Source organism: Staurois parvus, unplaced genomic scaffold, assembly GCF_062004578.1.
Source record: "Staurois parvus isolate SC_StPar_1 unplaced genomic scaffold, SC_StPar_1.0 ptg000057l, whole genome shotgun sequence".
Lineage (NCBI taxonomy): Eukaryota > Metazoa > Chordata > Amphibia > Anura > Ranidae > Staurois > Staurois parvus.
Window position 1 is genome coordinate 3,825,205 of NW_028317853.1, and position 21,826 is coordinate 3,847,030.

Sequence of the window (21,826 nt, forward strand, 5' to 3'; positions counted from 1 at the left end):
CAGCATCAGGGGATGGGGCTTGGCTTTGAGTCGAAACAGAAGTCCAAGTTTCTCTAGATTTTGTGCATCCAAGATGAGAGGAGTTCCCAAGGTGCACAGGAAACAAGTGTTAACGAAAGCACTGGCGGCCCAGAATCCATACTGCTTGGACCTTCAGAAGGAGGAATACCCTGAACACTTGTCCTGGATGGATATAATAGGGAGATGGACACCGCTCAGACCAGTCCCAGGAGTCTGGTGCATATGGAATGGCCTCAGCCACAACTCCAGCCGAGGGCTCTATGATCAGGCCCCGATGGGTAGGATGAAACGTATCAGTGGGCGTGGCCGGAGCGGTGACTGAGGCCATCTCAAATGCACCGGACTCCCGGGACAGGTCTGAGCGGTATCCATCCCCCTATTACACCAAGTTTCTGGAATAACTTGTGGATGCTGCTCCCACTTCTTCTGTTGACGGGGTGACTTCTTTTTGCTTCCTAGCTTGGAGCAGCACCGTATGCTTTCCTACAGGGTTCGATCTAAAAATTTGGATGTTAGTGCAAAAGAAAAATTATCATAGACAGTACTCAGTTGTTTGATTTTTTTCCAGAATCCAGAAAAACTGAAAGTGGTTGTAAAGCGTGCAGGTTTTTTACCTTCATGCATTTGATGCTGCTGTCCTGGCTCTCTGCTTCCTCACTTGCTCAGAGAAAACAGCAGTTGCCATTTGCTCCCACTGCTGTCAATCACAGCTAGTGAGGAGGAAGCAGGGGCAGGGCAAGCTCTCTGAGTGTCTTATGGACACACAGAGCAGGGCTCAGGAGCGAGCATGCACAAGTACTCCCATAGTAAGTGGCTTGCTCTGGGGGCACTTGGAAAGGGAGAGGAGCCCCATGTGTTACTAAAGCCACAACAGTAAAATCAGTCTGTATATGTAGTAAAGCATGCTTGTGATTCTCACTGTGGAACCTAAAGAGTTAATCCTCCACATTGTGTAAAAAGGCTGTTTGATCTTGTCTTTTCTGATCCTATCCTTCTTCTACAGTCCCCAATCTGAGCATGTGCAGAGTGCCTCCTAGGGCTCTGTACTATCAGCAGATAGTTTAGTCTGTATTGCTGGGGAGGCTTTTTTTTATTTATTTATTTATTTTTTTGGGTGAGGGTGCATGTGATCAGTACAGAGCCAAACAGCACTGTCCAAACAGAGGTTCAGGGGTCATGCAGCCGCATAGGACAGTCAGAGGAGAATGAAAACTCCTCCTACAAGCTTTAACCAGTGCTCAGCTAGACACTGATAGAAGTCACAAGACTGCTATATATTGCTGATGAGATTTAGCAGTTTATATTTACTTGTTCTGTGAACTGTGGGAGGCCAGATATAATGAATGCAGGGTCCTGGGTTTAGTAAAAATTTAATATCACTACATGAGATTTCAGATAGTCTATTCGGAGTTTCTTAAACAGGGATTTATACTGTTTAACTCCAGGCAATCTAAAGACTAACAAAAAAACTAAAACACCCACAAAATCCTGCAGATGGCTTTATAAACAATTATATCATATACCTGCCTGATTACACCCAATAAAATTTCCTCATGTGTCCAGGCTTGACTCTGCATATTTTATTCTCATTCACACACAATGAAAAAAAAAAAAAAAGCTTGTGCTTTAACCTCCCTGAAGACAGCCTGTCAGACAGAGCTCAGTGACCCTCAATTATCTGCGTTCATCTAATCTCACTCCATCAATGGAGCTCCAGACAGCTCTGAGAAGGGACGCCTGCCCTTTCCTGTCTTCAGGCACTGGCTGTGGTTTCCGTAGCAACGTGGAAGAAGCAGCTTCCGAGGTACCACCTATTGCGTTCATTTTTAAACTGAGGGATATCGGACAATTGAAAGCCGCGCTGAGGATCCAAACTTATCACCAAGTGATAACATAATGACTGCAGGAAGACTGGCTGGGTGGACTAGACGTGACAACTAACATAATTAGTGGATGACATGAAAGAAAGAGGAGCCATAATGGGCACATGTGCTACTGGAACACCTTCAAAAATAAACACATTGAGGATGTATCAATCTGATATCAATTCTGTACACTGACTAAAATTTACAGTTCCCTTTAAAGGATATGTTCATCTTTAAAAACATGTTACATGTTCCACACGTTTTTAGGGTGGAACATGTAATGTTCCCATAGCGGCAGCCACGCCCCCTCCCTGACAGATAGTACGGGGAGAAGTTTTCCTGTACTATCTGTCAGATTTGAAAACAGGACAGCCGTGCGGGGCCCTGCCCACGTGGCCGTGTCACTCATTCACAGCGTTCTGTGAATGAGAGCCTACGAGTCCCAGCAGCCTGAACGGCTGTCAGCTTGTAGTTTCCATTGAACTACCAGGGCGCTGTGGAGTGCCGTGCTAGTTCATTGAAGCTTCCTGTCAATATATCTGCTTGGCCGTACATCCCGTACGGCAAGCAGATATTCTGACAGGTCTGCAGGAGATCTGCATGGCATCAGCGATCTACTGATCACTGGTGCAATGCTTTCCAGGCTCCTTTGGACAAAAATAATAAATGCACATTTTTTTTACCTGCAAAAAAATGTGCATTTATTATATTTGTCCAAAAGGTGAACTTATCCTTTAAAAAACAGATGACTGTCAGTGTAGAACTAAGCAAAAACCTTCCATGCATTCCCCTGTGCTGTGGTGGCGACATTGTTTTGTGGCTGCGCAATGTTGCTTGTCAGCTTTATGTTACGTTGATGAATTGTGGCAGTGGAATTGCTTTAAAATGCTTCAGTTTTCTGTTACAGGGAAACTCCAGTCAAACAGACAAAGAAAAAAGTAAAACTTGTGCATTTTAATTATTTTACCTGCTGAAAATACTTCCAATTCAGTTCAGTCAATCTTGTGATTCACCTTCTACACTACATTGACAGAGGGTGAAGCCATTCAGGACCATTCTAGGTCACCTTGCCACCTCCAGCTTGCTCTCTAGACTAAGAATAAACGTTATCCCCGGGTTCTCTCCTCTGTCAGCGTGCCTAAACACTTGCCTCTAGGCCTCAAAGCCAAAATCATGTCTAGAACACACAGCAGCTCTGAGCACCTAAGCAGCTTCAAAACTACTTTTCTGGTGCTGGTACACAGCAGGAAAACCATCATCTAAGGGGACTCAACCCATCCTATCACAACTAGCCTGTCAATAGAGGGTTTTTACTACTTCATAGCTGGTTTTAAAAAGTTGGTGTGGTCAGCTTACTATACTGAATTGCTATTTATATTAATAATTTGAATCTTTAGATAGAGGAAGAACCAAGAAGCTTTTAAGTTATGTACTGTTGTAGAGTCATGACTTTTACTAATAAGTCACTAATAGATCTATGAATGTTCATCAAAACCATTTTAGTGGAATATAACTTTTATCTCAAGTTTGTGGAACTTACAAAAGGGTTTCTGTTTCAATTGAAAAAGAGAAAAACCTATTGCATTGTGTACCTATGGAAAATATGCCGTAATACACTATAGTCTCATTCCTTTTTATATTTTTATAGTACCTCATCATTTTTTTTTCACATGAATCATACTGTACATGGTCTGTAAAGACAAAGAGGAAAAAAGAGAGACAACAAAAGGGATCATAGTGATTAAACTGAACATAAAAAAAGTGTAAAATGCTGCAGGTTTCCCTTAATGCACCTGTAAAACAATAATGGAACTAGTAGTCCCAAGTCACCCAGAGAGCCATAGGCTGGCTCAAGACATGTATGAAATGTGATTGTTGCAGCTGCTGTAGAAATCAGAGATTTGGAAACTGGGTCCTTTTTTCTTCCTCTTGATTATATGATGCTTTGCCCAATACACGGCGCAGGCACTCTCACCTCTCACATAACCCTCGCTTATTCTTAGCTCACGTAGATCCTTATTGCAGTCGCCAAAGCCTCTCTCCGCTTCCTCCCCCCGCTTATCCCCTTCAATTATCTCCCGGCTCCTCCGACGCTATCATCCAGCCTCCTTCCTCCCCACCTTCGCCCTCGCCAAGTAATTTCCTCTTCAAATCAATTCTCCTAATCACAGAAAACCCAAAAGGCCCACATGAACGCTGCCTCAAACCAGAGAGCAGACATTAATTAAACCCCCTCCAGCCTCCCTGACACTACAAATTGGATGCGACAGGGGTGGGCTGCCTCCTTGGAAACGTTAACCCTTTGGAAGGAAGGTGAAAGCGCGAACGCAGAGATGATGATGAGCACAAGCTTCGTGATTGGAACTGTGCCAGCCAGAGCCTGGGACTTACACGTTCCTCTAATAGCAATTATTAATAAGAAAGCTCCCTATTCATCTCAGGGATTTGGCAGGGAAGCAATTTCCACACTCCAGCACATAAAGCTGACAGTTTCTTGGTAGTGCTAGAGGGAGAGAGGGTGGGAGGTCCCTGGCAGGGGAACAAGGTGCTTATGAAAGGAACCTGGGCTTCCCTCCTGTGTCCCTTCACCCACTAAGCACCATGTGAGACGCCCGGTGTGCCCCTGACACTGAAACCACAGTCAACAGACACAGGGAGACGCGTCCTGCCCATTTCCTGAGTGCTTTCAATGGGGAATTGTTTAGCTGAATATCTGTGTGCAGCGCTGACAGCCTCTCTGGAGATCCCCTCCCCCGACTGCACAGAGAGACGGTTCATCTGACAGCTGTGAGGTCTGACCGCATGGGGAGGGGGAAAGGACGTGTTACGGGCGCAGCTGGAGAATCGGGATTTCAGTTATAGGCAGGGGGTCGCTCTGATAAGAACGCACTGAGCAACCACACAGTGGCCAACCCTTGGGAGGCGAGCAGTCACAGAAAAAATACTCAAGCAGAACACCGAGTACCAAGGTTCTGTTTTCCCCATTTTGAAAAGAAAAAGTTTAAAGTGTATGGAAAAACTTAAAATTGATAATTAACTAATGCATTCCTAATTTTTATAAATAACTAATAAATGTCCCTTCATTAGCCACTAATATTTTCTTTCCTAGCATATAACTGATGATCCTGCCAGTTCTCCTCCCTTCCTGTAGCTTACCGACCATGGCAAGTACAAAAGCACAGTCAGTTTGTGTCCTACGGCTTGCTACTCAGAGCTACAAGACACTGTGCCAACATGAGCCTGAAGTGCCATAGTCAGCTCTGCCACCGCGCCGACTGCCCAGCCCTGCTTGACACATCATACATAGATGGGGAACGCAATTTCCCACTGACGTCAATCAGCTGGCACCCTCAGGCAATGGAAACATGCCTCCCCCCACACATAGGAAGATGGTGTGGGTGTATTATAAATATATATATATATATATATATATATATATACACATATATATATATATATATATATATATATACACACACACACTTATATTTTATTTTTTTAACCACTTGCCTACCGGGCACTTATACCCCCTTCCTTACCAGGCCAATTTTCAGCTTTCAGCGCTGCCGCAATTTGATTGACAATTGCGCGGTCATGCAACATTGTACCCATATGAAATTTTGATCATTTTTTCCTCACAAATAGAGCTTTCTTATGGTGGTATTTACTCCCCGCTGGGCGCTTTACTTTTTGCGCTATAAATAAAAAAGTGCAAAAAATTTGAAAAAAAAAAAGTTTCTTTGTTTCTATTATAAAATTTTTCAAACAGGCATTTTTTCTCCTTCACTGATGTGCGTTGATGAGGCAGCACTGATGGGCACTGATAGGCGGCATTGATGGGCACTGATAGGCAGCACTAAAGGGCACTGATAGGCAGTACTAATGAGGTGTCACGGATAGGCGGCACTGATAGGCGGCACTGATGGGCACTGATAGGCAGCACTAAAGGGCACTGATAGACAGCACTAATGAGGTGTCACGGATAGGCGGCACTAATATGCAGCACTGATAGGCGGCACTGATAGGTGACACTGATGATGGGTACTGATAGACGGCACTGACTGGCATCACTGCTGGGCACTGACTGGCGGCACTGACTGGCACAACCCCTGGGCACTGACTGGTGGCACTGACTGGCAGCACTGCTGGGCTGCACTGGTGGGTGGCACTGGTGGGCAGCACTGGTGGGTGGGCACAGGTGGGTGGCACTGGTGGGCACAGGTGGGTGGGCACAGGTGGGTGGCACTGCTGGGCACATGTAGGTGGCACTGCAGAGTGGCACAGGTGGGTGCACTGCTGGGCACAGGTGGGTGCACTGCTGGGCACGGGTAAGCGGAGCTAGTGGGCGCACTGCTGGGCGGAACTTGCGGGTGGCACTGCTGGGCACCGATCATCAGGGCACTGATCATCAGTGCCCTGATGATCGGTGCCGATCCCCGCTCTGACAACTGCCGGTTCTCGGCAGTACTTTCCTCACGATCTGACAGTGTGAGGAAAGTGCAGCCGAGAACCGGCACTTGCATTTCCCTCTGATCAGCGTGTCATTGGACACCGCTGATCAGGTGGTAAAAGGCCGCTGTGATTGGCCTTTTACCACATCACGTGATCAGCTGTGTCCGTAGGACACAGCGATCACGGAGATCGCCTGTGCGCGCCCCCTGGGGCGCGCAGGAGAGCGCGTTCTGGGAGGACGTCATATGACATCCACCCAAAACTTGCCGGCCGCGGTGAAGCCGTCATTCGGCTATGCGCGGTCGGCAAGAGGTTAAACAAATACATACACTTTTTAAAATCTATTTAAACACAGCTGTAGAATGCATATTTAAATTATACAATGTGCTTTGATTTTATCGATTTCGGATTTACTTTTAATTTATTCGCAGGACAATGCATATCAAACTAGATTTCCTTATTCCGAAATGCTTTGCCAGGTTTAGTTCCATCGCATTAGAGCAAAGCAGAGTCAACCAAAGCTTTCCAATGTCAGTTTTCTTTATTGTTTCTTTTTTCAAAAACAGAATCCCCTAACCACACTATACACCTGTAAGAGGTAAGTCATATAAACCCAGATTTTCTAGTGCAAAAAACAAGCGACTGGTATTGAGAACCAACATTAAAGGATAAGTCAACCTTTTGACAGAAAATAATAAATGCATATTTTTTGCAGGTAAAAAAAATGTGCATTTATTTGTTTTGTTGCAGTAGCCTGTAAGGCGTTGCTGATCACTGATTCCATGCAGGTCTCCTGCACACCTGTCAGAATATCTTCTTGCTGTATGGGACGTGCAAGCAAGCAGATATTCTGACAGGAAGAATCAATGAAGTACCACGGTGCTCTGCCGTGGTAGTTCATTGAGAACTACAAGCCGACAGCCGGTCTTGTAGTTCATTCATTCACAGAACTCTGTGAATGAATGACACACCTGTGTGCGTGAAGCCCCGCACGGCTGTCCTGTTTTTAAGGCTAGGTTCACACCTATGCAGTTTGCGTTAGACCCGTTTCTGCAATGCGTTTTACGTTTCGTTTCTGATGCACTTTGTGGGAGGTTTTTGAATGTTTTTTTTCCTGTTGCTAGACAGATTTAAAATGCAAAATGCATCAAAAACGCACTACATGCTTTTTTGCAGCATGTCCATTGAAGTCTATAGAACCAAAAATGCTACTTTTTGCGTTCCAAAAAGTCCTTGACCCGTTACAAAAAGCTCACCGGGTGAAAACGCGGAGATGTGAACGTGCCCCACAGGAAATCATGTTAAATGGACTGTAGTGCGTTTCTGCAAAATGCAAAAAGGCTGCAGAAAATGCTTAGGTGTGAACCTAGGGTAAAAAAGTGACAGCTTGTATGGAGAACATCTCCCTGTACAGCTTTCACAGGGAGGGGGGGATCAGGCAGCAGCTGCAGCATTGGAAACGGGTGGAACATGTAACGTTCCCAAAAGGTGAACTTTTGAATCCTTTAAAGGCAATTAATATGCCTTTTTATGCATGACCTTGTTATGGTTGTTTAACTTTTAAACAGTAAAAATATTCTAAGGTATATTACTTATAACGGGATACAGTTAGAGGTGAAGGGAATCCAAAAGCCATCTAATTACGGTGCACTCAATGGGCACGGCTGAACCGAACCATGCCCGATTTTGAATGTTAACGTTCCCCACTGATCTGCACTCACACTGGGTCATAAGCAAATGTTCCCCGGGTACACTTTCATCATCACCTCTGCCAACCAGACCACAGTGATCCCTGCTTCTGGGCTCTATCATCTATGCAGAGTTTTGTGCTCAGACACAGTTTGCACTCGCACAGAGAGGAACTGAACAGGACCACAAGTAAACTGTGCCAGGAACCACCTCTTCCGGAATACTAAAACATTCCCAGGCATGGTCAGGACACAAACAAACTGGACCAAGGGGGTAAACTATGCCTATGTTTAGGCTCAGTTAAAACTGCCAGTGTGAGTGCACCCTAAAAAAAATCAACAAGCCCACCATGTTTGTGCAGCAAGCCCCAGCCATATGAACACTATGTACAGCTCAAGATGACATCCCAACACACATTTAGTGGAATCTCAATTATTAATTCAAACAGAACAGAAATCAGACAAAGAATTTCACTATGTTTGCATATGTTCAGAAATATTTTTAACCTTCAACAAATCTGAGTAAGGGAAACCCCTTAATTCTGTACGGAGTCAAAGGTTGTAATACTTTTATATTATCACTCCCATACTTAAGAAACCCTCCCTGGACCCCTCCGACCTGAACAACCTAAGACCCATCTCCCTACTGCCATTTACCTCTAAACTCCTAGAATGCTTAGTCTACAATCACCTGAGCTCCCATCTCAACGACAACAACCTTCTCGACCCTTTACATTCCGGCTTCCGCCCCCTACACTCCACCGAAACTGCCCTACTCAAACTCACCAATGACCTACTAACCACCAAAACCAATGGCCACTATACTATACTCCTACTACTTGACCTCTCTGCAGCTTTTGACATGGTTGACCACCCCCTCCTCCTCAAAAAACTACACTCTCTTGGCCTCAGAGACTCCGCTCTCTCCTGGCTCTCCTCCTATCTATCGCAGTGCTCCTTCAGTGTTACCTATAACGCTGCCACCTCCCCCTCACTCCCTCTCTCTGTCAGGGTCTATCAAGGCTCTGTCCTCGGGCCCCTCCTCTTCTCCATCTACACCTCCTCCCTTGGCCAATTGATAAACCCACACGGCTTCAACTACCATCTCTATGCCGACGACACACAAATCTATCTCTCTACCCCTCTCCTCACCCCCTCAGTCTGCGATCGCATCACCAGCCTACTAAGTGACATATCGGACTGGATGTCACTCCACTTCCTCAAACTCAACCTTTCCAAAACTGAGCTTCTAGTATTCCCCCCAGCCTGTGCCCCCTCCCCCCTGACTTCTCAATCAAGATCAACAACACTATCACCAGTCCCACCCCTCACGCCAAGGCACTAGGTATAATCCTAGACTCCAATCTGTCCTTTCAGCCCCAGGTCCAATCGCTCACCTACGCAACATCTCCAAGATACGACCGTTCCTAATCTCGGAAACCACTAAGCAACTCATCCACTCCCTTATTATATCACGCCTCGACTACTGTAACTCCCTCCTCATTGGCCTACCTCATCGCAGGCTATCCCCACTCCAGTCCATCATGAATGCTGCCGTCAGACTCATTCACCTTACTAACCGCTCTGTATCCGCCACCCCTCTCTGCCAATCCCTCCACTGGCTTCCAATTGCCCAGCGGATAAAATTCAAAACACTAACACTGACGTACAAAGCCGTTCATAACACTGCCCCTAACTACATCACTGACCTTGTCTCTAAATACCACCCAAACCGTACTCTCCGCTCCTCGCAAGACCTCCTACTCTCTAGCTCCCTTGTCTCCTCCTCCCATGCTCGTCTCCAGGATTTCTCACGGGCTTCACCCATCCTCTGGAACTCCCTACCGCAAGCTATCAGGCTATCGCTTACCCTGCTAACTTTTAGGCGCACTCTGAAAACTCATCTCTTCAGGGAAGCCTACCCCGACCCCGGCTAACTACTAGAATCCCCTACTCCCCCAAACACTCCATCCCCCACAGCTAATTACCTCTTGTACCACTATCCACTCCCTCCTAGATTATAAACTCCAAGGAGCAGGGCCCTCTAATCCCTCTTGTATTGAACTGTATTGTTACTGTACTGTCTCTCTCCATAATGTAAAGCGATGAGCAAACTATCGGCGCTATATAAGTCCTGTATAATAATAATAATAATATTTCCTATCTTTGAAGTAGGGGATTTATCTTATCCACAGTTTGCATGCTGTTAGCATTACAGTGCTGGCCTCTATGTAAATCAACAAGCAGATACAAGGAAGTACCCTTAAATTCTGCTGTAACCTCTTTTACCGCTACACGGTTTTTAAAGTGTTACTAAACCCCGGCCCTGCATCCCCTATATCTGGTCTCTCACACTACACAGAACATGAAATGCAATTATTTTAGTAAATATAAACTGCTAAATACCTTTTCTCATCAGCAATTACAGCAGTCTTGTGACTTATATCAGTGTCCAGCAGAGCACTGATTAAAGCTTGTAGGAGTTTTCTTTCTGCTCTAGGAGGATGCAGAACCCCTGACCTCTTTCTGGACAGTGCTGATTGGCCCTGTGCTGATCACATGCACTCTCCCAAGAAAAAAAAAACTTCTCTAGCAATATACACCAAACTGAGCATTTGCTGTGTCTCCACACCATATGTCTAATCAGGAGATAAGAGGAGGACACTGGAAGAAGGGGGGGGGGATCAGAGAAGTCAGGATCAAGTAGCCTTTTTACACAATGCAGAGGATTAACCCCTTAGGTTCCACAGTGAGTATAGCAAGCATGCTTTACTGCATATACAGACTGTTTTACTGTTGTGGGTTAGTAACACTTTAAAATTATAATAATCTGGGCATATAGAGTTTTGGGTAAACTAAATTATAAGCCCTGGTTCACACTGATGCGGTGATTGAAATACTGTGATCCCTGTGCATTTCCTGCACCGCATTGCAAATGCACTGTGTTTTGCGATCTGCTGCAGGTATCAATAAAAAGTTAACGACACCCCAAAAGCAAGTCGCAAACGCAGTACGTTTGCTTGAACCAGATGGAATTGGTATAAAAAATACCATGTGATCCGGTTCTGTTGCAGTTCAAAAAAAAGGTGCCTGCACTTCTTTGGTGCGACTTGATATGATTTGAGCCCATTCAAAATAAATGGGCTCAAATTGCACCACACAGAATTGTATGTGAATTGCACAGGAATGCGGTGCTATTCATAGCCAAGGGATGTGTTACTCATAAGACCTTCTGCCTTCTAGCTGAAGTACAGTGAGGGGTGCTGTGGAGAGGGGACAGTAAGATGGGGGTTGAAGTAGGATGGCGGGGAGGGGGTTATGCCACTGGGGTCTGAAAGCAGAGGCACTGTGTTATGCCTCTGTTTCTGTTCTCCCAATGTTATGTGTGTCCTTGTTTCTTATGCCCTAATGACAAAATGAAAGTAGGACAGTTTTTATATAGTTAACCGCTTCCCAACCGCCCTATGGCAGATATACTGCTACAGGGCAGCATGAGTGTGCAAAGTCATGTGTGTGTGTGTGTGTGATTTTGCATTGCCGGGTAGGAGGTGCGCGCGCGGGTCCCAGCCGGTGATTGCCGAGGATCTGCAACGGCGAGAACTGTATGTAAACAACACAGTTCTCCTCCCTTTCAGCTCGTGCACACTGCTTTGGATGGCACAGCACAGCCATCCAAAGCAATGTGATTACAGTGAAGCACACACACAGAGCTTACTGTGAAACAGCACACTGTTAACCCTTTGAGCGCCCCTCATGTAACCTCTTCTTGCCCAGTGCCATAAGTACAGTGTCAGTGCTTTATTTTAGCACTGATCACTGTATTGGTGTCACTGGGGATGTCAGTGACACTAAGACAGTTCTCCCCAGTGTCAGAATGCCTGCCGCAGTCCCGCTGTAAGTCGCTGATCGCCACCATTACTAGTATATAAAAAAAAAATTCCAGTATCTATACCGCCATTTGTAAACGCTATAACTTTCACGTAAACCAATTAACTTACATGTCTTGGGATTTTTTTTAACAAAGACATGTAGCAGAATACATTTTGGCCTAAATTTATGACGAAATTAGATTTTTTTTATTATTTTTACTGGACATGTTTAATATCAAAAAGTCCAAAATATTGTTTTTTTCTCAAAATTGTCTTTTTTTATAGCACAAAAAAAAAAACGCACAGGCAAATACCACTGAAATAAAGCTCAATTTGTGGGAAAAAAGGACATAAATTTCATATGGGTGCAGCGTTGCATGACCACGCAATTGTCAGTTAAAGTAATGCAAAAAATGGCCTGGTCAGGAAAGGGGGTAAATCCTCAGGAGGGCAACGATGTGTTTTAATTGTTTATGTTTCTAACAGGCATATTCTGAAGCTCAACTCTAGGCAGATGTAAAAGACACAAATTAAAGTCGCTCTGTATCATCAAATGTATTTATTTAAATGCAGACTGAGAAAGTACCTGAATTTGATCTGGTAACAACCTCTTACGATTCCTATACAGCAGGGCTTGAGTATGAGAGTAAGAAGCAATACAATGAGACATACAGTTCATGTGCTGACAAGAAGCATACTGATAGGGGGAGAAGGCAGAGTGATAGATGAGCTGATAAATGTGCTGCTTCTCCTCTCACTGTCCATTTACAGACCGGGGCAGGTCCAGAACAACCTGGGCTCAGAGAAAGTGAGTTGAATGAGGTTGGCTGTCAAATTGGGGACAGAAAAAAAAAACTTCTGGAGGAGGAATCTCTTGATTGAGGTTAATGTTGAGCAGCACAATGGCTAAGTGGTTAGCACTTCTGCCTGGCAACACTAGGGCAGGTCTGAATCCCAGCAACTACCTGTCTGGAGTTTGCATGTTCCCCCAGTACCTGTCTGGATTTCCTCCCACACTCCATAGGGATGCTGATAGGTCAATCAGATCCTGTCTAATTTTTCCCTAGTATATGTATGAACGTGAGTTACGGACCTCAGATTGTACATTGGAGGGCAGGGGCTGATGTGAATGTACAAAAGCACTGCATACATTTTCAGTGCTATATAAATACCTGTAATAATAAATAGTATTGCGGCCAAAAGCTGTTTTTCTTATCTTTTAATGTGCCTGATAGTAACATCATAAATTCAAGTCCTGCACCGTACCATTCACAGCGGCCTACAGTGTTTATTGGTGTGTGTGGGTAAAGATTCCCTCTAGAATGACTTGTGAGGTGCTCATTTACTGTGTCCAAACATCCACTGACCATGCAGATTGGCATAATTGGGGACACAAATGCAGTGTAGGATGCACACAAGTCAAAAAGCACCCATCTCTTGATTTTTTATTATTAGAATTTTTTTTATCCAGTTGGTTTGTATTAGCATGATGTTTTTTATTTTGTGTTCACTGACTGGCCTGTATCACCATCCATATATCAAGATAAAATCAAAGACGAGGACAGGGGGAAATGGATGCAGGGAACGCACTTATTTAGGGAGTATTCATTTTACAATAGCCCGTGACAGAACAATCAGTAACTACGTCTTGTGAATTGCTAGCTATTGTTGGATCTGCAACAATCAATATTTCATTGCAGGGATAGCAATTTCCATTCTGTCATACGGCTATTTTGATGCATCAATTTTTAATAGGACTTTTCTGCATACAGAATAAAAGGATGGGGGTGTCTGGCTATCTACACCCATCAGCTCCTCAGGACCTAGAAGTCCCAGCAAGCACTGTCAATATATACTGGCCCTTGTAGCTCCTTGACAGCTGGGGGACATAGGCTCTCTATGCTTGCGACTAGCTGCCAAGACTCTAATCGAAAAAGAGAAGTAAAGGCATGCCATGATGCGCCTACTGTATCATACCGGCATCAAGTGTCATTGATATGAGGAGTTCAAGAAGTGTTCTGTCTCATCATATCCATTGACACTCACTTTGTACTACAACAATCACACTTCGAAAGCCTGGAATCTGACAAAGTCTCTCAACACAAACACAAGTTCTATCACTTCTCGAACGGACTACAGCGTTTCACTTCAATGAACTTCAAGGAGGATTCTTACTATTCCACAAAAAAAGCAAGTTATTGGATTAGGAGCAAAGCATTGTGAGAAAACGTCAAAAGATGGGAGACAAACTTTAGTTTTCTCTGGAGACCTTAATGGTGAAAGAGAATCAGAAGAAGAGAACATTGGATGGGGGAAGGTAAAATGAATGTGATCATCGGGGATGGGGTGCAGGGGAAAATGCACAATCTTATGTCTACTTGAAGGCATTTCTAAGAATACACGACTTGTGAGACTAATTGTTAGATTTTAAAACTTGGTGACAGATCTGTTACTGCCACTGAGCCTCGGCTCCCAGAATGCAATGCAGATATAAGCTGCATGACAGTTAAACTGCAACATTACAAATGACCTTCATGGTGGCTAACGGTTGACACGTTTGACATGCAGCACTAGGGTGCTCAGTTTGAATCCAGGCCATGACACTATCTGCATTTTCATGAGATTCCTCCGGGTACTCTGGTTTCCTCTCACATTCCAAAGACATTCTGGTAGTAAATTTGCTCCATCTACATTGGCCCTAGTATGTATATGTAAGCATGTGAAATAGGGACCTTAGATTGGAAGCTCCTATGGGAATTGATGTAAATGTACATTATGTAAAGAGGTGTACTGTCACCACTATATCAATACCTGTAATAATAGTTACAAACCCAATTTAAGCTGACAGGCAGGTGTCTGCAGATGTTTTTGGAGCAGCTCTGCAGTCTCTTGTCATATGATTTTGTTGTGCAAACTTTCTCTCATATAGTAGTTTGTGTTGGGAAGGTAGCAGTATAGACAGAACACTGAATTCTGAGTTGACCTATCCAAATAATCAACTGAATTCATATCCAGTCAGGTAGGCTCTCATGCCACATGGCTTTTGGCCAAGTCTAAAGTTTGAACAATCTCATTTCAAGATTTGTGTCAGCTTACAGATAACTGGTGGCCAGGATACAGACCTTCAAGTATGTACCTATTCATAACAAGTGCTAACCTTGCTCTCCCCTCCCAATGTATCTGCCCATTTACATTAGAGTTTAGATGGCTATGGAGCCACTGCTAGGAGGGGGAGCAGGATGAGCTTACTATGAGAGAATGACTTCAGCATAAACATGAAGATAAATCTCTAGGGTGCCTGCAGATACAGTCAGTACAGGCTTGTTTTAAAGCTCATTTACTGCTTGTAAAGAATATTTAAATGTCCAGACCACAGGCTCACTTAAAGTGGGACTACACTGCACCGGAGAACTACAAACCAAAAACACAATTTAATTCATTTTTTAATATTCAAAGCAAACTCATCCATCCATCCATCCAAGTCTTCATGCTTTATTTTGATTAGAAATCACTTTGAAAAACACCTCCTAGCATCTCTCGCTGTGGCCATCTTGAGTAAGGGCAGATGATTCATGTAGCATTTACTTCCTGGAATCCATCTACCCTTGTTCCAGGTATGGAAGCAGGAGTGTGCTTAGCTGAGGAAACCCCTCCTCCCATCCTGAAGACTTCTTGGATATATTACATAATTTGCCTAGGGATGAAGACCAGGAAGTAAATGAATAAATATAAAATAAAATGATATAAAACCAGTTTAAATTTAACATGTTTATATTTAAAGTGATTCTAATGGCTTAATTATTTTTTTAAATAACAAACATGTCTTTACTTACCTGTGGTGTGCAGTGGTTTTGCACAGAGCAGCCCGGATCCTCCTCTTCTGGGTCCCTTGCAGGCTCTCCTGGCCCCCCTCCTGTCAGGTGCCCCCACAGCAAGCAGCTTGCTATGGGGGCACCCGCTGCTCTGTGTGTCCATTCACACATGGAGCCATGGCTCGGCCCTGCCCCCTCTCACTTCTCATTGGCTCACTGGCTGTGATTGACAGCAAAAGGAGCCAATGAGAAGAGAGAGCTGTTACAACTACTTTAACTAAAGCACTTTTAAATCTGAATTCTAGGATTAGCAAAAACTGTCTAACTACAAGAGCAAAGGGTATTCTTACTTGAGTCCTGATGTGCTTTGTGTATTGACTCCAGATCTGTGCAGTAATCCAGTGTGAAGCTTTTCCTGTGCAGAAGCATCCTGTAATAGAGACCAGTCACTGCTGCTCTATCTTTGTGCAGGGTGAGTGGTCTTGTCTCCACCCCTCTGTAGATTTCTGCAGGCAGCCTATAGTGAGTGGAGTCGGCTAGGTCCCTCCCACAGCTCTGCTCTCTGCACAGGCACTGTACAGAACAGTGGTGAAATCACTGCTACTTTTGCAAGATGATATCTCACTCTGCAAAGGCATTTGATGCACACAACGTGGATCACATTGCTTTATGGCTACTGAGGAATATATTTAACAAACAAAGTTTCTGTGGGTGCAGTTTAGCTTTAAAAATGGCGTGCCAATGAAAACAAAATGCTACATTTCTCTAACCAATTTAGTTGGTGTGGTCTGCCTCCATAACATTTCAATGCAACACGAGTACAGTTGCAATTCCTGGCCATAAATTTTTATGAGGACTAATGGCATGCTTCTTCATAGATAATATATCTTTTCAAACGACTTAATGTTGCATTACCTTCATTCAACCAAAAAACTGAGCGTTTTCTTTTCTAGTTTGAACACTTCAGGGTTCCCCTTTACACAAAAGGCAACACTGATGCAGACTGTCCTCAAAATAGTGAAGATTTCAATAAAAAACAAAAATTGCAAAGATAAGAGCACATGGGTCTAATTTATGTATTAATAGGGACAACTGCAGACACATAGCTAAATAAACTATTGAAAGCCATATACTGTATGTGAACTGTTTCACCTGCCAAATAATGTGTCATTCTGTTCAACCAGTTTTGGAAACCAAGTACTTTGCCTGACAGTGCAGCCTGGTCATTGACCTCTCTGTACACTACACTACTATTAAAGAGACTAATCAGGGAGATAATGGGGGCTAATGAAGGTTTGCAAACCTTCTGCTGCCTCCCAAACGTCTTGTCAGGGCTGAACCTCATACAATTCTAAAAGGTGAAGCTTTGGCACTTTTTCATGCCTACCTGCCCCTTCCTACCCCCCGCAACATTCTTACTGGCTACTGAGGGTGTCACAGCAATTAGCCAATAGGAATATGTGGGGATGGCACACAGGCAAAGCTCCAACACTACCGTGAATTTCCAGGAACTTGCCTGTCAGAACAGCCCAGCATTCTATCATCAGGAAGGTTTCCACAGCTGCTGCTGTTACATGCATGCACCTCTTGGTGACCACACTTCATACCTACAACAGTTTGCCCCTTTCTCGTGAATCTTTTCAAGCAATACAACCTAGTCCAAGAACCAACCCAGCCTGTGACTGGAAAAAGGATCAGCAGAAGACTGAAAAAGTTACCCTCTGCTCTCCCTGCAGACATTCACAGACTGCAATGTACACAAGAGAGCTCTAATTGGCCCGGAGTGCTGACCTTCCCTACACCGACCCCAGTGCGGCTATGCAGATTAAAGAAAGCTAATATCAAGAAACACCTCTTCAGGGAAGCCTACCCCACCCCTTGCTAATTCCCGACCTCCTCCCCTCTTTCTACCACTCCATCCCCCACAGCTATTTCCTCCTGTACCACTCTCCCCTCCCTCCTAGATTGTAAGCTCCAAGGAGCAGGGCCCTCCAACCCCTCGTGTATCGCATTGTATTGTTATTGTACTGTCGCATGTTCTGTCTCCCTTTGTAAAGTACAGTGCTGAGAGAACTGTTGGTGCTTTAAAAATACTGTATAATAATAATAATAAAATTTAGGAACTTATTCTTATATGTTTGTCTTGTATGTAAAAGTTCAGCTTTAAAAAAAAAATACATAAAATAATCACCTATTTCTTTATGGTTTATATAATCCAGCAACTGTCTCGCCATCATAGCTTACAATTAAAACATCCTAAAATATACAGCATGCAACTCTGTACAAAGAGATTCAGTTCAGAAGGAAAAACTACACCAGCCCAAAGCCTTGATAAAATATGACAAAAGGCACGCCTCAGCACACATAAAGGAACCCTTTAAAATCTCAAATTATATTGCGGTATAAAATGCACTGAAGTCAGGCAATAAAATAATGATATCAATGAAACTGCCATTTGATCCCACAAAATTGTCTTTTTGACTAATTTCTTCCGTCTGCCTATAGGATTTCATTGATTTTACTGTTCCTCACCATTAATTCCCTTTCATCGCATTTTTATCGCCGCCAGCTCCGGCTGTCTGTTGCTAAGGTTAGTTCATACCTCAAGATAAAAGCCACAGATAAATCCACAGGGCTGGCTGATTCCTCGTTCTTAGGGACAAGACCATGATGAACAGGTTTGTAAAATTACTTGCTTATTAGTCCAACTATAGGAGGAGCAAAAAGTAACGACCATCAGATTGTAAATAAAGTGCTTCTTCCTCCAAAGACCTTTGGTAAAACACCAGGGAATGGGCTTGGTTGAACCGATGCAGCACAAAGCCCGAACACTATCAGCAAAATATAAAGGTTCAGATGTTTGGCACCCAAGCCAAATTTCCAGACCACTTAGAGTGACACTTAGGCCCCATGCATACGGGACATTTTCTTTCCCTCCCCTGGACCCCTATAGTCCAAGGGAAGAAAATGGAGTGCTAAAAACATGCCTAAAGCTGTGTTTTGCAAAAGCATTTAGGCGCTCTTTCATTCCATTGGCCAGAAAATTTAATTTATTCTGGCCATTGGAATAAATGCCCTTTAAATGCCTATACGTGCATGGATGTAAAGGCCAATGTTGAGGGAGGTTTAAAGGTAGAAAAACAAGCAAATTCCTCTGGGAGCAGCCTTTAAAACATGTCCCGTGTGCATGAGCCCTAAACAATATTATTAGTCTCCAAAAATTCTCCCACCTTGTAAATTCCTCTGCAAGCTCCTGAGCCTCTCTTTTTCCCCTTACTTCTGTTTGTTTAGAAAGAACAGTGAACATTAGTTGGGCCCACATGCACTGCTATATGAAACTACAAATTCCATAGTCCCTGGTCCATCTCAGAAGCAAGCAAAAGAGTGTGGCTACGTTCCTGCATACAGTGGAACCATGGTGAACAAACGTAGCCACCCTCCAACAGGAAGTCAGGTTCCATTGGCAAAAAGAAAGAAACGAATTTGAAGATTTGGAGGAGGCTGAGAGCAATAGAAAAGACTTGTTGGTGTTGAGAACACACGCTAAATAGAGTTTAATATCACTTTAATAGTCATTCAGATACTTGGCACCAAGCAAAATTTCCAGATCACTTGATAATCAAAAGATCTATATAATAAAAGCACGCACCAACTGATGAGGTCATCATGTATATATCCTTCCAGACAGAACTATAATTTCGGAAATACCAATCTACATTGGTGAAAACGGACTAGGGGGAATTTGTAGTTGGTGTGCATGGTGACTAAGAGCTGAGATCATGTGTTCAATCCCTAACAGGGAAATTAATTGCATAGAATGTGTGTGTTCTGGTATCTGCATTGGTACTTTATCACAATCTGGTATTACAGCTCTCCTTACCCACACTGCACAATGAAAGGACTTTAAAATTCACCCTACACATTACAATCTGACAGTCCAATCTCTGTATAATCAAACTTTGGCTGGCCATACATTATATAGTTTCTTGAAATTTTTGGTTTATATTCACCAAAAAAACATAATAGGAGGTCAAACCTAACAACACTTTCAATTGTATCCAATTAGGCAGGTTTTGCACTACATAGTTGAAGGTAAATCTAAAGGAAATTAGGCAGAAATTGGACAGAAAATTATATAGTGTATGGCCAGCATTACATCTACCAAATCTATGAAATACAAGGGCCTACATAAACTATTCAATCTGTATCCATACAGGCAGGTTCTTGTACTGCATGCTTTTGGTAGATCTAACCCTAGGTTCACACCTAAGTGTTTTCCGCAGCATTTTGCAGAAACGCACACCACAGTCCATTTAACATGATTTCCTATGAGACACATTCACATCTCTGTGTTTTTACCCAGTGCGGTTTTTTTTTTTAAAGGGTTAGGGACTTTTTTAAACACAAAAAGTTAAGTTTTTGGTTCTATAGACTTCAATGGAAATGCTGCAGAAAAGCATGTAGTTTTTGTGGCATTTTGCATTTAATATACCTAGCAACAAGAAAACAAATGTTAAGAAAAAAACGCAAACCTAGGCAAAAAGGCAAAAAACACATAAAACGGATTGCAAAAAGAACTGCAGAAATGGATCAAACGCAAACTGCACAGATGCACCTAGCCTAAAGGAGACTGTACAATCAGATTGCAACATGTATGGTGAGATTTAGCGACAAGTCTATCCGAACCTGAGCACCAGAACAATGAATCACATAGCCACTTTGTGCACCTCTAGTAGTTAACTTATGACACCTATGAGCACTTTATTCACCCATTGTCCATAGTCATTATGTAGGGGTTTCCATCTCACAAACTGGACTGTCTCACATTATGGAGAATGCAGCACAAATAGTGAGACTTGGTTGCTTGGCTATAAAAAGTCATAGAAGCACAGACATCATCTCTAGCAGGGAGTTCCCAGGATATATGAGAAGCCAGCGGGTGGACTTAGCATTTGAACAAGCTCAGTCATTACATCACACTAGGTTTCCTTGGCCTTGCTAAAAAGCACATGTACTGCACCTATACAAGTACCATTAGCTACATAAGAGGGAGAAAAACAAAATCAATGACTTGCAAAAGTAAAGAAATAGTACAAAAGACAAACATATATTCAGATAAACGTAATAGAAGCCGTTCCGCATAGTGTGCCTTTCACATTGTTAGAATTCTTGGTTATTAGTCCCATCCATTCCAAGCATCCAGTACTGTATAGCTCGGCACTGACTGTCTGAGGAAGGACAAAGAGTCAAGCTGCCTACTGACATCACTAAGGTCATCCGGGCAAGTATGTCTCTGCCTTTTGAGGCGAAATATGCCCAGACACAACTGGCGCCAGCTTATCTCGTGGGGAAATCAATGGCAAAAATTACCCAACACAGCCGATTAAAATATCCCTCGATATTGGTTAACAAGAGGAGCCCCGAAGGTCTGCCGCCATCCAAACAATATTGCCTAATCATTCTATGCCTAGACACCTAGCCAACCAGTCATCTGAACTACTAAACAAACATCTGCAACTGCTGTTCCATCAAAAGCACTCAAGTGTAACCATTTACTACCACAAAGCTAGCCACACATAACAAGATTTTGATTGATTTTACCAACAAGCATGTACTAAGCAACCAATCTTATTCCAATCTAAACTAACAGTATGGAAAGATGCTTTGTGACATTAGGTGACCTGAGAAGTTTGCATTGTATGGAAGAAGGCCAGATTTATTTATATATTTAATAATACACTTTTTAACACAACACTCAATAAAACCAAAAGCTAATAAAATCGCTCTCTCACAAGTCGAACTTCCGCTTTGACATCCCAAGGAATACATGGAGCGTAGCCATGCTCTGAGAGGAAACATACTGCAAAGCGATTACGTAAACCGTAAGTAAATAAATAAATCCCCCTTGGTTTGGCTGTGGAGATATTTGTTTGTCTGGAGGAAAGTGATAATTGGAGCCAAGAAAGATTGTTTTCCTTGTAAGATGAGAACACGTTTCCTGTAAGACCCCCAAAAATCACAACATCTGTCATGCAATCAACACCCACACGCACGCAGAGCGACTTGAACTGTGTCAAAACCTCCCTGACCACACAAGCGCTGTCAAATGAAGCATAAAG

General features: G+C 43.4%; 1 protein-coding gene across 5 annotated transcripts in view; it reads right to left on the bottom strand.

Annotated features, from left to right (window-relative positions):
- The window catches only part of SAMD11 (sterile alpha motif domain containing 11), a 233,920-nt gene that overhangs the window by 208,543 nt on the left and 3,551 nt on the right, over positions 1 to 21,826 (bottom strand). The gene's annotated exons all lie outside the window — the stretch shown is intronic.